Here is a 13,343-nt window from a genome sequence, read left to right on the forward strand (position 1 = left end):
AGTTCTTCTGCAGAGGCCGTTTCAAATGCTGGTAGGATGATATCTAACACAATTTTATAATGTTTGAGTATATTAGGTAAATGACAATTAAAAATATTATGTTGTTCAAAACATCACCCCTAAAAAACTCTCCAACTAATTCCTACAGACTATTCTATCTCATATAAAACTTATCCTAACTAATCTGCCAAGAAAATCAGGTGAAGTAAGTCAAGGTATGAGCAACAATTTTAAAAGGTATTAACATATATTCTGTGGAAGAACAGGTGATTCAGGCTAAATTTTCTGCACTCATTGCATAATCTAACAGTAGTTTTTTTTCTAAATGAAATAGAGTTTAATGATCTGGCCTGCCACCCACCAGATTGCATTCTAAGGTGACTTCTGTGTATCTGGCTGATCAATTTTAAAAGATTCTGGGCACCTGTTCAATCACCCTTGCTTCCCTTTTAAATTGTGATTCCTACTGACATTTTCCTGGGTTCTTCTACTCTGGCCAACCAATTTGAAGTTAACACTTCAGGTTATTCTGAGCCAAAAGTTTCTATCAAATTAAAGTCTAGTATTATCACTCTATTTACACTTATGAGTCAAGTCTCATCCAACAGCCAGTTTTCTACCAGCTCTCCCTGATTTAACTCTTGTAACTACTTCCCAGAATGTTATATTATTCTTTTCTACAGAAGAGATCTATACAACTAGTAATCTTTAAATAAATACCTCAAAAATGAATATTATGAGTTGAAGAAAATATTTATTGAGTACATACATATTTATAAATTTTCCTAAATATTATTTCATTCAATATTGAAAATAACTTTTTAAACTAATGAGTAAATAGAAATTTCAAGAGATTATATAACTTTCTTTATATAGATAACTAAGCATCAGCTAAAGCTTAAAATCCATCTACATGGAAATCTAATATTTTCAGCACCATATATGCTGCTGCGTATCAAAAACATATATTCCTACTCACCATTTTCAATGACAAGGTTTACTGTTGTATCTTTGAGTATCACAAAGCTATGATAGAAAGCAAACTGTTTTTTGTTGTTGTCGTGGTGGTGGTGGAGGGAAGAGAATCCTGCTAATATCACTGTGAGATACTCATAAGCTTGACAAATCTTTTTTGACCAAAATATACAAGTTCATTGAAAATCCTCAATTGAATATGTGCGGTGATACTGTTGTTAAAATACTAACAAGTCAGGGGACTTCCAGATTCCGACATGGCAAGTAAGGAGCTCTGAAGTCATCACTGTCTTCATGACAAGGAAAAAGATGAAGAAATTAAAAAACCTAAAATTATTCTTAGACCCATTAGAGAATTGAGATTTCAGGCGGGAAAAAAAAACTGCCCTCCATATTGGAGAGAGAGAGAGGCAAATACAGACAAACACAACTCAGCTTGAGCTGAAGTCTCCATGGTTCTCCAACAGAACCAGTTGGAAAATTTACACAGTAATTAACAATTTGCTGGAATCTCATGTAAACTAATCTAAAGGTTCCAAACTCCAGGGGATCCAGTCTTAGGGTGGTCCCTACACTATTTTGAGTTTTATCTCCAGGAGCTCAACCTGGTCATCACAATATTGGAGGAAAATCCTGTCTGGCCTCCAGCAGGGGAAGGATAAAAGCATCCATTTTGAAATATGCCAAATCATTGTCTTTGCACCAGGCCCACCTTCAAAAGAAACTATTTTACCAGAATGAAAACTACTGGATTTTTTTCAGACTGAAACAGACCTGGGGGAAGTCCACACTAACCATGCTGTTCTATGGGGCAGGGGTGGGGTAGTGTTGCTGAAAAACTCTTGTTAAGTTCACAGCCAGAGGCATAGCCTCACTTAAAGACTGACATTAATCATAGGGCTTTAGAACGTTTCCCCGTATCCACACAACTTGCCACTACGTTGTTAAAAAAATATATTTACAGCAACTCCTTTTACCCACTACATATCTGGCACTCAAGAAAAAATTACAAGGTATACTATTAGGAAAAAAAATACGGTTTTAAGAGACAAAGCAAACATCAAAATCAGACTCAGATATGGCAATGTTGTTGGAATTGTCATACTGGGACTTTAAATCAACTATGATTAATACCCTAAGGGAGCTAATGGATATAGTAAATACCACACGACAACAGATAAGCAATCTAAGTACAAAGAAGAAATTCTGAGAATTCAAAAACAAAAATGCTAGAAATCAAAAATACTATACCAGAAACAAAAAATGCCTTTGAAGATGACTTAGTAGACTGGATATGACTGAGGAAAGAATATTGGAGCTTGAGGATATCTCTGTAAAACTTCCAAAACAAAAAGCAAAACCTGAAAAAAACAGAACAGAATATCCAAGAATTGTGGGACAACTACAAAAGGTCTAGCCTATGCATGATGGAAATACCAGAAGAAATAAAGGAATAGAAAAATTATGTGAAGCAATGACTGTGGATTTCCCTAAATTCATGGAAGACACCAAGCCACAGATCCAGGAAAGCTAGAAAAAAAACAAGCAGGATAAATGCCAAAAACAAAACAAAAACAAAACACACCTGGGTGTATCACATTCAATCTGCAGAAAATCAAAGATAAGTAAAAACTCTTGAAATTAGAGAGGATGCCTTACCTATAGAGAAGCAAAAGTAAGATTACATCTGACTTTTCCTGAAAACCATGCAATCAAGAAGAGAGTGGAGTGAAATATTTAAAGTTTTGAGTGAGAAAAAAACCCCACGATCTAGAATTATGTACCCTGTGTACCCTGTGAAACATTCTTCAAAAGTAAAGTAAAGTAAAGAGGGTGGAGGTTAAAAAAATGAAGAAGAAATATAGACTTTCTCAAACAGAAATTGAGGGAACATGTTGCCAGTAGACCTGTCTTGAAAGAAATTTTAAAAGAAGTTCTTCAGACAGAAGGATATATGTGGTGGTGAGATGAATTGGGAGATTGGGATTGACATATATACACTAATATGTATAAAATAGATAACTAATAAGAACATGCTGTATAAAAAATAAATAAAATAAAATTTTAAAAAAATATATAGGTCAGAAAATAATCAGGTCTGAGCATCTGAGAGGGAATACTTGAAGGTAACATAAGATTTATTTCTCCTGTTCTTAATGATTTAACAGACAACAGCTTGTGAAAATAACAATGGCAACAATGTATTCAATTTTGTATGCTTATATATGTATACATGTGTATATATGTGTGTGTGTCTCTGTATACACTCACATACAGTCATCCCTCAGTATCCAAGGGGGGTTTGTTCCAGGAGCCCCTGCGTATACCAAAATCCACAGATGCTCAACTCCCATAATCAGGATTCTCAGTTCTACATCTGCAGATTCAACCAACCATGGATCATGAAGTATTATATGTATTTATTTTTAAAAATCTACATATAAGTGGACCTTCACAGTTTAAACCCATGTTATTCAGGGTCTCTCTCTCTATATATATATATATGTATATACACATATATACATATATATATGTGTATATACATATATATATATATATATAAACTATGGATACATGTATAAGAGAAATGAATGTCACCAATGATACATGGGATGGGAGGGAGGGAGGAGTTAAGAACATTCTGTTATTTTAAGGTCCTTGAATTACCCATGAAGTGATATAGTGTTATTTAAAAGTAGACTTGAATTAGTTGTAAATGTACATAGCAAACTTGAGGCCAACCACTAAAAAACATTTACAAATAAGAATTGATATACTAAGAAGGGAGAGAATATAAAATTACATAGAATTCTCAATTAAAACCATAAAATGCAGGAAAAGTGTGAAAGTCAAAAAATAAGAACAAAGAACAAGTTCAGTGATTAGAAAACACTAGTAGATATTAATCCAACTGTAGCAATAACCAATTTAAATATCAATGGTCTAAATACACCTATTGACGGATAAAGATTTCAAAGTAGATCAAAATACAAAATCCAATTATATGTTGTCTGTAAGAAACACTCCAAATATAAAGACTTATGTATATTAAAATTAAAAGGATAGACAAAGAGATACCATACTAAAGCTAATCAAAAGAAAGAAAACAGGAGTAGTTATATTAATTTTGGACAGAGTAGACTTTAGAACAAAGAAAGTTATCAGGGATAAAGAGGGGCATTACAAAATGATAAAAGGATAAATTCTCCAAAAGGACATAACAAGCCTTAAAGTGTATGCTCCTAAACAGAGTTTCAAAATACCTAAGGCAAAAGCTGACAGAACTGTAAGGAGAAATAGATGAACCCATTATTAGAGTTGGCAACTTCAACACATCTCTGTCATCCAGCCGGCAGAAGCACACAGTTGTACTCAACAGCACCATCCATCAATTGGATATAGTTGACATTTATCAACTACATCATTCAACAACAGAATACACATTCTTCTCAAGCTCACGTGGAACACTTACCAAGACGACCACATTCCAGACCAGAAACCACACCTTAACACATTTAAAAGGATAGAAATCATACAAGGTCTGTTCTCAGACCATAATGAAATTAAACTAAAAATCAGTAGCAGAAAGATAGCTGGGAAATCCCAAAATATGTCAAGATTAAACAACACACTTTTAAGTAACACATGAGTCAAAGAAGAAATCTCAAGAGAAATTTTAAAACATTTTGAATGAAATTAAAATAAAACTACAACTTATCAAAAATTATGGGATGTGGCAAAAACAGTGCTTAGAGGGAAATTTATAGCATTAATTCCATATATGAAAGAAGAAACATCTAAAATCAGTCATCTAAGCTTTCACCTTAGAAAATTAGGAAAAGAACAAATTCTAAAATAAGCAAAGGAAAATGATGTTAGACCAGAAATTACTGAAATTAAATATGCAGTCAATAGAAAAACATCAGTGAAACTAAAGGCTTCTTCTTTAAAAAGGTCAATGAAATTGATAACCATTCAGCCAAAGAGCTAGAACACAAATCAGTAACGTCAGAAATAAAACATGGACATTACTGCCGATCTCATGGAAATTAAAAGAATAATAAAGGCATATGTTGAACACCCTTATGTCCACTAATTTGAAAAACTAGACGAAATGGACCAATCTCTTGAAAGATATAATCTGCCAAAACTCATACAGGAAGAAGCAGACCAAGAGAATAACTCTGTATCTATTAAAGAAAGTGAGTCAAAAATTAATAACCTCCCAGACAGAAAGTACCAGGTCTAGCTGCATTCACTGGTGAATTCTATCAAAAAATAAATAAATTATACTGATTCTTTACCCTCTCTTTCAGAGGTTAGAAGTAGAGAGAATATGGCCTAGCTCACTCTATGAGGCCAGCATTACCCCAATACCATAATCATACAAAGACATTACAAGGAAAAAAAAAAAAACAACTACACACCAGTATCTCTCATGGACATAGATGCAAAAATCCTTAACTAAGTATTAGCAAATTGAATCCAACAAGATATAAAAAGAATTATACACCACGTCCAGTAGAAATTTATCCCAGGTATGCAAGGCTGGTTTAACATTCAAAAATCAATGAATGTAATCCATCATATCAAGAGGCTAAAAAAAAATTACATAATCACATCAAGAGATGTTAAAAGAAGCATTTGAAAAAATGCAACACCCATTCATGATAAAAACTTTCAGTAAACTAGAAATAGAGAACTTCTCCAACTTTATAAAGAACATCTTAAAAACCTACAGTCAGTGTTACACTTAATGGTGAAAAAATCCAAGATTTCTCAGATCAGGAACAAGTCAAGGATGTCTCCTCTCACTATTCCTTTTCAACATTTTACTAGAAGTCCTACCTAATGCAATAAAAGAATAAGGCAAGAAAAGGAAATAAAAGGTATACTAATTAGTAAGAAATAAAGTAAACTGTCTTTGTTTGCACATGACATGATTTTTTTTGTAGAAAATCCAGAAGAATAGACCAAATAATTCCTGGAAATAATAAGTGAATACAGTTAGGTTACAGGAAAAAAAGGTTAATATATAAAGGTCAAATCATTTTCCTATGTATCAATGAACAAGTGGAATTTGAAATTCAAAAACAGTATAATTTACGTTAGCTCCCCCCCGCCCCCAAATAAAATACTCAGGTATAAATGTAACAAAACATGCCCAAGGAATGTATGAGGAAAACTACAAAACTGGTTAAAAAAAAAATTAAAGAGCAAAATAAATGAAGATATAGTTAATGTTTATGAATAGGAAGCCTCAATATTGTCAAGATATCACTTATTCCCAACTTGATCTATAAATTCAATGCAATCCCAGTCAAAATTTCAGCAAGTTATTTAATATGGACTTTTACAAACTGATTCTAACGTTTATATGGAGAGGCAAAAGACCCAGAATTGTCAACACAATGCTGAAGGGGAACAAAGTTGGAGAACGATGTTGTCTGACCTCAAGACTTACTGTAAACTATAATAATCAAGAAAGCATGCACAAGGATGTTTATAGCAAGTTTATTCAGAATTGCCAAAACTTGGAAGCAACCCAGATGTTCTTCATAGGTGAATGGATAAATAAATACTGGTACATCTAGACAACTGAATACTATTTAGTGCTGTAAAAAAAAAAATAGCTATCAAGCCACAAAATGACATGGAGTAACCTTAAATGCAAAATGGATCATAAGCTTAAATGTAAAAAGCAAAAGTATGAAATTCCTAGATAATCTTGGGCATAGTAATGACTTTTTAGATACAACATCAAATACCTGATCCGTGATAGAAATACTTGATAAGATGGACTTCATTAAATTAAAAACTTTACTACAAAAGACAATGTCAAGAGAATGAAAAAACAAGTCACAGGCTGGGAGAAAATATTTGCAAAAGACACATCTGATAAAGAAATGTTACCCAGTTAATGAAAAAAACAATTATACTCTAATAAAGATGTTAAAAAGAATAAAATTAAAAAAAAGAGCTCTTATCCAGAATATACAAAGAACGTCTAAAACTCAACAATAAGAAAATAACCCAATTAACAAACGTGCAAAGACCTTAACAGACACCTCATCGAAGATGATATACAAATAGCAAACAAACACATGAAAAGATGTTCCACATCATACGTCATCAGAAAAATGCAAATTTAAAAAAAAAAAAAAAAAAGGAGATACCACTACACAACTACTAGGCAAGGCAAAAATCCTGAACACTGACAACAGCCAAAAGCTAGTAAAGATGAGGAGCAACAGGAACTCTCACACATGGCTGGAGAGAATGCAAAATAGGACGGCCACTTTGCAAGATAGATTGGTATTTTCTTACAAAACTTAATCTTCTCTTACCACGCAACCTAACAATCATGCTTCCTGATATTTACCCTGATATTTACCTGATAAACTTACGTCCATGCAAAAACCTGCTCACGGGTGTTTATAGCAGCATTATTTATAATAGCAAAAACTTGGAAATGACAAGACATTCTTCAGTAGGTGAATGGATAAATAGACTGTAGTACACCCAGACAGTGTAATATTTTTCAGCACTATAAAGCAGTGAGCTATCAAGCCATGAAAAGACATGGAGGAAACTTAAATGCATATGACTAAGTGAAAGAAGCCAACCTGAAAGGGCTACATACTATATGCTTCCAACTATATGACATTCTGGAAAAGGCAAAACTGTGGAAACAGTACAAGGATCGGTGGTTGCCAGAGCTTAGTGAAGAGGGAGAAGTGAACTGGTGGAGCACAGAGATTTCTAAGGCATTGTAACTTCTGTGTAATACTGCAGTTGTGGATAGACGTCATTATACGTTTGTCCAAACCCCTAGACTGTATAACCGTAAGAGAAAACCCTATGTAAATCATGAAGTTCAGGTAATGATGATGTCAGCATAGGTTCATCAAGTGTAACCAGTGTACCACACTGCTGTGGGATTTTCATAGTGCAGAAGTCTGTGCTTATGTGGGAACAGGGGTTATGTGGGAAATCTTTGTACTTTCTGTTCAGTTTTCCTGTGAGCCTAACACTGCTCTAAAAAATAAAGTCTATTCCAACATTGAAAAGTAGTACTAATAGATCAAAAATAAGAATGAGAAGAAAAACATTTTGATTTCTGCCCCACGGTTCAACTGAGTTCCTTTTGACTTCTTTGCTAGAGTCTGGTCTCTCTTTAGTACACTGACAATTGTCTACTGATATATAATAATGAGTGACCAAAAACACCTCCAAAATGAGTCAAAACAATTTTGTAAAAAGAAAAACAAAGTTGGGGAACTTACACTACCAGAGAGTCAGAAACAGTGTGATATTAATGTAAGGAGAGACTTATAAACAAATGGAACTAAAGAAAGAACCCAGAAACAGATTCATACATGTATCAATTAAAAGTATTTTACAAAGGTACCCACATAATTTAATGGAGAAAGGATAGTCTTTTCAGAAAAATGTGCTGGGACAATTGGCTACCCGTACATGAATAAATCAACCACAACTCTTTACCTCATACCGTTTATGAAAAATAATTAGAATTCACCTAACTCTTAGAATTTAAAGTATAACTTTTCTAGAAGAAAACATAGGGAAAAGCTTGTGACCTTAGGTTAAGAAAATATTTCCTAGAAACTATATTTTAAAATGCTATTCATAAAAGAAAAAAATTGTTAAATTTGACACATCAAAATTTTAAATTTACTATTGAAAAAACCCTGCTTTAAAAAAAATGCAAGGGCTTCCCTGGTGTGCAGTGGTTAAGAATCTGCCTGCCAATGCAAGGGACACAGGTTTGAACCCTGGCCCGGGAAGATCCCACACACTGCGGAACAACTAAGCCCGTGTGCCACAACTACTGAGCCTGTGCTCTAGAGCCTGCGAGCCACAACTACTGAGCCCACATGCCACAACTACTGAAGCCTGTGCGACTAGAGCCCGTGCTCCACAACACTAAGAAGCCAAGACAATGAGAAGCCTGTACACCGCAACGAAGAGGAGCCCCTGCTCACCGAAACTAGAGAAAGCCCACGAGCAGCAACAAAGACCCAACACAGCCAAAAATAAATAAATAAATAAATTTATTTAAAAAAAAAAATGCAAGTCACAGACTAGAAGAAAATATTTGTAGAATACTTATCTGATAAAATATTTGTATACACAATATATGTCGAACTCTTATAATTCAGTATTAAGACAAATATCCTCATTTTAAACCAGATAAAAGATTTAAATAGGCAAGTTAGCAAAGAAAATAGACAAACAGCCAATTAGCATGTGAAAAGGTAATCAACATCATTAGTCATTATGGAAATGAAACTAAAATCACAAAGAGCTACCATCATATACCCAGTAACTAAAATTCTACAGTACAAAACGGTAAAAACGTGGAGGAACTGAAGAATACATACATTGCTGGTAAAAATGCAAAACGGCAGTCGCTTTTGGAAAGCATTTTGGTGGTTGCTTATGAAGTTAAACATATATGTACCACCTGAACCAGAAATTCAGATACTAGGTATTTACTGGGAAAAAAGTGTATTCACACACAAAAGCTTGTACTAGAATATCAATACAGTTTTCTTTGTAATAGCCAACAACTAGAAACAATCCAAATGTTATCAACTGGCAAATGAAAAGGCAAACTGTGGTATACTTATACAAGGTATTCTATTTAGCAATAAAAAGAAGTAAAAAACATCTCAAAAGTATCATGCTAAGTAAAAGAAGGGAGACACAAAATTATGATATGATTCTACTCAGATGAAATTCTAGGAAAGATAATACTTTGCTGATAGAAGCAGATTAGTGGTCATAAAGGTTCAGGGATTGGAGCTAGGGATTAACTACCAAGGAAATTTGAGGGGTGATGGAAGGTCCTATATCATGATTGCGGTGGTGGTTACATAACTAATACATTTGTTGAAATTTATCAAATTGTACTTGTATCTGGTGAATTTTATTTCCTATAAATTGTATTCTTATAAAACTGACTACAATGAAAATAAAATTAAGTTGATTTGAAAAATGAAAGTCATTATAAATGGTGTAAACCAGCTTTCTTTCAAAAAGAAAAAAAAAAAAAGGAGGCACCAAGTTTGGGAACGAAGCATCAGTCAGAGGAGCTAGTTGAGAAACTGTCTGAGTTCAGACTGAGAACCACCATGTCTGCGGGAACCTAGGCCATATGAGTGACAGGTGTATGGCGTCTCGGCCAGGAGCCCAGGGGTGAACTTGCTGCTAGAAGCTCAAGCTCATCACCAGCCTTTCACTGGGTCGTTATCACACCAGGGCCAAGGAGAACACCCAGGACACAGGGATCACTACATATGTCCCTACATTATAGATTCTGATCCTAGGTATTCCCTCCATAAACTATCTCTAGATAGATCCATCCTCTCTACATTAACAATAATGCACTGCTTTTCTTCTTTCGCTCATATTACTTGTGTCTTTTTTTAAAAGTAATGTCTGTCATTTTTGTAAAACATTAAGATTTCAGCAAAGCGCGAAGAAAAAAGTGAGAATTGCCCATAAGGCCAGTAGCAATGACACTTTGAAACGGCGATAATACATGATTTTTTCCCAAAATATTCCAAAAGACTTACCTTTTGTTGCCAATGTGGAGTTTACTGGCAGCAGATTATAAACTGGGCCCCATTTCTCTTGGTGGCTCCCCTACCTCTTAGTCACCTTTATAGCTACTCCTCATTCCTGTCCTGTGTTTTCTCCTGTCTGTTCCTGGGTTCCCTTCCCAAAGGGCAGCTCTTAACTAGTCTTCAGCTCTGGTGGTATGACAGAGTTTCTTGGCAACTGCCTTTGGTGCTTCCTCTCTAGTTGGAGGGATATATAATGAAAGACCCAAAGGAATGAATCACCGAAATTGCTTTTCAAGTTTAGTGACTAGAAAGAGTCTGGGTTATGCAGTTCTACCCAGCATCCTTCATAGATATAGACCATCCTGGGTCTCCTCCATTTAAAAAACTGATCCTGACTCAGAATCACAGCTACCACCCTTTGATCATACCTGGATAAGGAATAGGGATTTCTGGATAATACAATTCTCTTTTTCAAAGAAATTTACTATAACATGAACTGAGTCCATGAACTGAAATACTGTTAAATATCTGATTTAATGCTGCAAAATAAAATTTAACAGATCTTTCACTACTGAGAGAATTTTAGAATCTTGAATCCCCTATTGTAATGTATTATATGATTTTTATAGCTCATAGTGTCAGGTACTGTGTTAGTATTATCTTTCCTTCTTACCAAGACAGTCTTGCTCAGAAAGCTGTATGAATTGCACACAGTGTCATTGTTAAATAGAAAACTTACATCCAATCCTAGCTTTCTTTTTAATCACCTGAAATCTACTCTTTTGCTGGATCAAGCATTATGAATATTAGTTATCACTGACCTTCAGATGTACATTTATAAGTTAATAGTTTAACTTGATATTTTAATTCATCATGTACTTCTAAATAAAAACTCTCCTTCAAGCTACTTATTATCTGATAAATTCTTTATTAATATGAAAGAATAATCCCCTTGCGCCCCATGATTCCTTCATTCTTTTTTTGCTTCTTCATCACTTTAGTGTTATTTAATGATTAGGACATTTCAAGAGCAATGAGTCTGATGTGGAAAAGACCTTAGAATTTTTCTTCAAAATATAAAATTTTGTTAAAAATCCATTTCTTTAGAACGCAATGGTGATAATATTTAAGACAGGAGGATAGTGTAGAATAAGTATGTCCAAAGGATTTGATTTAACCCCACAAATTGTAGATTTAAAAGGACTGATACTGAGAGAGAGCGTTTTTCAAGACCAAGGCATGAATTTGATCATCACTTTGGCAGGTAGTGTCCTAAAGGTCTTTGAAAAATGAGTCAGTGATCTCTTTCCTCTTGCTAATGGTTAGAGTGTCCACTTCAGATATCGAAGCATCAACTTCTTTCTCCCTCTGTAGCCTAAGCAGGAACTCATGGCACTGGGTTTAATAGGTACAGCGAACTATGCTTTCCATCTCTAAGTAGCCGCACAAGGTCAATTTTAAAGCTATTACTTATCTGAGTATTTTCCAGGTTGTTTCAGATTATTTTAGTAACTAAAGTGCTAAAATATTTTTTAAGTATTTACTGTTTTGAAAGTCTTTACATTTTATATATATATATATATCAATATATATATATATATATATATATATATGTATATATCAAGTCATTTTCCCCTTAAATCTGCTGAAGAGAGCTTTTTAGTACAATATTGCTTGAGGTCAACTACATGGAAATATAATACGCAATTACCTTTCATCTCAATTTGTAGGGTGCTACCATGGGTCATTTTCCCAGAGAAGAGAGTCTGGGAGAGAAATGTGGGCACACAGGTAGATTATTAGGCTGTGCTTTCAGAAACAATCTCTTAACGGGAAGACTGAAGCAAGACTGGACAGAAGGAAAAGCTGAACATCAGTACAGTTGTAAGAGAGACCTCAGCTGATGTCCTCACTGCAACAGCCTTTTGGAGATGCACAGAAGTGTATTTTGTAAGTTACCATTTTTGTAAAGCAGAGATTCTTTTTTATTTATACAGCAAAATGTTACATGATTAAATTTTGGGAGGGGAACCAGGAGGCTGGTAAACAGGACCTATCATAGTGCAACTTTTTGTACCATTTTCTTTTATACAATGTGCATGTACTAACCTATTCAACATTAAGTTAGTTTGCTATACAGATAAATTATGCATATTGGTTTTGTAAGTCATTTAGGGCATTCAGGTAATTTTTTTTTTTTTTTGCTTTCAAAAGAGATAAAATGAAGACAAGGAACAATTAGTTTTCTCTAAGAAGTAACAGGCACAATTTAAGGAGTACTTAACATTTGTCAGGAGTTTAAATTTGTTATTTATAATCACAGGGAAAAATATAAACCATTGTTTGGATGAAGTCAATTAAATTCAAAGTTATGTCATTTTTCAAGGTCACAAACAGCATTGAAAGAAAGAGGCAGGCAGATTTTAATCCATATACAAAGCACGGAGTTATCAAATTAGACACATCTCCCATCCAGAAAGCAATTGACAGAACCAAACATTCAATTTAAGGTCTTCTAGCAACCAGGAACCTGCCTTTTTCATCGGAAAGGATTCTGAAACTTTAAGTGAAAGAGAGGATTAGAGCGGGGATGGAAGAGGGTGGGGAATGTGTGGATTTAATCAGAAAGAGAACCACGATTTTTTTTAAAAAATCATCTGTGAATAAGTTGACTATTTGTATGCTATACATTTGATACCCAAAACATAACTTAAAAATGAATAAGATGTTTACTCCACATTTTTTATCATCAAACCTCCAAACACTCAGGAATAG

The sequence above is a fragment of the Eschrichtius robustus genome, chromosome 21, assembly GCF_028021215.1.
Source record: "Eschrichtius robustus isolate mEscRob2 chromosome 21, mEscRob2.pri, whole genome shotgun sequence".
NCBI classification, from domain to species: Eukaryota; Metazoa; Chordata; class Mammalia; order Artiodactyla; family Eschrichtiidae; genus Eschrichtius; species Eschrichtius robustus.